This window comes from Lonchura striata, chromosome W, assembly GCF_050655825.1.
Source record: "Lonchura striata isolate lonStrDom1 chromosome W, ASM5065582v1, whole genome shotgun sequence".
In the NCBI taxonomy this organism is placed as follows: Eukaryota; Metazoa; Chordata; class Aves; order Passeriformes; family Estrildidae; genus Lonchura; species Lonchura striata.
In genome coordinates this window covers 36,199,117-36,202,626 of record NC_140743.1, presented here as the reverse complement: position 1 = coordinate 36,202,626, position 3,510 = coordinate 36,199,117, and positions in this window count along the sequence as shown.

The window sequence follows — 3,510 nt, the reverse complement described above, 5'->3', positions numbered from 1 at the left end:
CTACTAGGCTTAGGAAGCTTGGTCTTCCTGCCGAGGTAAGGTCGAACATCCTGCCGAGCCTTACACTCGAACTCCGGCCACGTCCTTTTGCCTGACTCTTAACAGGCTTAGGAAGCTTGATCTCCCTACCGAGGTAAGGTCGAACATCCTGCCGAGCCTTACACTCGAACTCCGGCCAAGTCCCTTTGCCTGACTCTTCTACTAGGCTTAGGAATCTTCGTCTCCCTGCCGAGGTAAGGTCGAATGTCCTGCCGAGCCTTAAACTCAAACTCCGAACAAGTCCCCTCGCCTCACTCTCCTACTAGGCTTAGGAATCTTGGCCTCCCTGCCGAGGTAAGGTCGAACGTCCTGCCGAGCCTTACACTCGAACTCCGGCCAAGTCCCTTTGCCTGACTCTTACTAGGCTTAGGAAACTTGATCTCCCTGCCGAGGTAAAGTCGAACATCCTGCCGAGCCTTACACTCGAACTCCGGCCAAGTCCCTTTGCCTGACACTTACTAGGCTTAGGAAGCTTGGTCTCCCTGCCGAGGTAGCGTCGAACATCCTGCCGAGAATTACACTAGAACTCCGGCCAAGTCCTTTGCGTGACTCCTACTAGGCTTCGGAAGCTTTGTCTCTCTGTTGAGGTAAGGTCGAACGTCCTGCTGAGGCTTACACTCTAATTCCAGCCAAGTCCCCTCGCCTGACTCTCCTACTAAACTTAGGAAGCTTGGTCTTCCTGCCGAGGTAAGGTCGAACATCCTGCCGAGCCTTACACTCGAACTCCGGCCACGTCCCTTTGCCTGACTCCTAATATGCTTGGGAAGTGTGGTCTCCCTGCCGAGTTAAGGTTGAACCTCCTGCCGAGCCTTTCACTCGAACTCCGGCCTAGTCCGTTCGCCTGATTCTCCTACTAGGCTTAGGAATCTTCGTCTCCGTGCCGAGGTAAGGTCGAATGTCCTGCCGAGCCTTACACTCGAACTCCGAACAAATCTCGTCGCCTCACTCTCCTCCTAGGCTTAGGAATCTTGGCCTCCCTGCCGAGGTAAGGTCGAACGTCCTGCCGAGCCTTACACTCGAACTCCAGCCAAGTCCCTTTGCCTGACTCTTACTAGGCTTAGGAAGCTTGATCTCCCTGCCGAGGTAAGGTCGAACATCCTGCCGAGCCTTACACTTGAACTCCGGCCAAGTCCCCTTGCCTGACTCTTCTACTAGGCTTAGGAAGCTTGGTCTCTCTGTTGAGGTAAGGTCGAACGTCCTGCCGAGGCTTACACTCGAATTCCGGCCAAGTCCCCTCGCCTGGCTCTCCCACTCGGCTTAGGAAGCTTGGTCTCCCTGCCGAGGTAAGGTCGAACATCCTGTTGAGCCTTACACTCAAACTCCGGCCAAGTCCCCTCGCCTAACTCTCCTACTAGGCTTAGGAAGCTTGGTCACTATGCCGAGGTAAGGTCGAACGTCCTGCAGAGCCTTACACTCGAACTCCGGCCAAGCCCCTTTGCCTGACTCCTACTAGGCTTAGGAAGCTTGGTCTCCCTGCCGAATTAAGGTCGAACGTCCTGCCGAGCCTTACACTTGAACTTCCGACAAATCCCCTCGCCTGACTCTCCTACTAGGCTTCGGAAGCTTGGTCTCCCTGCTGAGGTAACGTCGAACGTCCTGCCGAGCCTTACATTCGTATATCGGCCAAGTCCCTTTGCCTGACTCCTACTAGGCTTAGGAAGCTTGGTCTCTCTGTTGATGTAAGGTCGAACATGCTGCCGAGACTTACACTCAAACTCTGGCCAAGTCCCCTTGCCTGACTCCTACTAGGCTTGGGAAGCGTGGTCTCCCTGCCGAGTTAAGGTTGAACGTCCTGCCGAGCCTTACACTCGAACTTCGGCCAAGTCCTATTGACTGACTCTTACTAGGCTTAGTAAACTTGGTCTCTCTGTTGAGGTAAGTTCGAACGTCCTGCCGAGCCTTATTCTCGAACTCCGGCCAAGTCCCCTTGACTGACTCCTACTAGGCTTGGGAAGCCTGGTCTCCCTGCAGAGTTAAGGTCGAACGTCCTGCCGAGCCTTACACTCGAACTCCAGCCAAGTCCCCTAGCTTGACTCCTACTGGGCTTAGGAAGCTTGGTATCCCTGCCGAGGTAAGGTCGAACGTCCTGTTGAGCCTTACACTCGAACTTTGGCCAAGTCCCCTTGCCTGACTCCTACTAGGCTTGGGAAGCTTGGTCTCCCTGCCGAGGTAAGGTCGAACGTCCTGCCGAGCCTTACACTCGATCTCCGGCCAAGTCCCTTTGCCTGACTCCTAATAGGCTTGGGAAGTGTGGTCTCCCTGCCGAGTTAAGGTTGAACCTCCTGCCGAGCCTTACACTCGAACTCCGGCCAAGTCCGTTGGCCTGATTCTCCTACTAGGCTTAGGAATCTTCGTCTCCCTGCCGAGGTAAGATCGAATGTCCTGCCGAGCCTTACACTTGAACTCCGGCCACGTCACTTTGCCTGACTCTTAACAGGCTTAGGAAGCTTGATCTCCCTGCCGAGGTAAGGTCGAACATCCTGCCGAGCCTTACACTCGAACTCCGGCCAAGTCCCTTTGCCTGACTCTTCTACTAGTCTTAGGAATCTTCGTCTCCCTGCCGAGGTAAGGTCGAATGTCCTGCCGAGCCTTACACTCGAACTCCGAACAAGTCCCCTCGCCTCACTCTCCTACTAGGCTTAGGAATCTTGGCCTCCCTGCCGAGGTAAGGTCGAACGTCCTGCCGAGCCTTACACTCGAACTCTGGCCAAGTCCCTTTGCCTGACTCTTACTAGGCTTAGGAAGCTTGATCTCCGTGCCGAGGTAAGGTCGAACATCCTGCCGAGCCTTACACTCGAACTCCGGCCAAGTCCCTTTGCCTGACACTTACTAGGCTTAGGAAGCTTGGTCTCCCTGCCGAGGTAGCGTCGCACATCCTGCCGAGCCTTACACTAGAACTCCGGCCAAGTCCTTTGCCTGACTCCTACTAGGCTTCGGAAGCTTTGTCTCTCTGTTGAGGTAAGGTCGAACGTCCTGCCGAGCCTTACACTCGAACTCCGGCCAAGTCCCTTTGCCTGACTCTTAGTAGGCTTAGGAAGCTTGATCTCCCTGCCGAGGTAAGGTCGAACATCCTGCCGAGCCTTACACTCGAACTCCGGCCAAGTCCCCTTGCCTGACTCTTCTACTAGGCTTAGGAAGCTTGGTCTCTCTGTTGAGGTAATGTCGAACGTCCTGCCGAGGCTTACACTCGAATTCCGGCCAAGTCCCCTCGCCTGACTCTCCCACTCGGCTTAGGAAGCTTGGTCTCCCTGCCGAGGTAAGGTCGAACATCCTGTTGAGCCTTACACTCAAACTCCGGCCAAGTCCCCTCGCCTAACTCTCCTACTAGGCTTAGGAAGCTTGCTCACTATTCCGAGGTAAGGTCGAACGTCCTGCAGAGCCTTACACTCGAACTCCGGCCAAGCCCCTTTGCCTGACTCCTACTAGGCTTAGGAAGCTTGGTCTCCCTGCCGAATTAAGGTCGAACGTCCT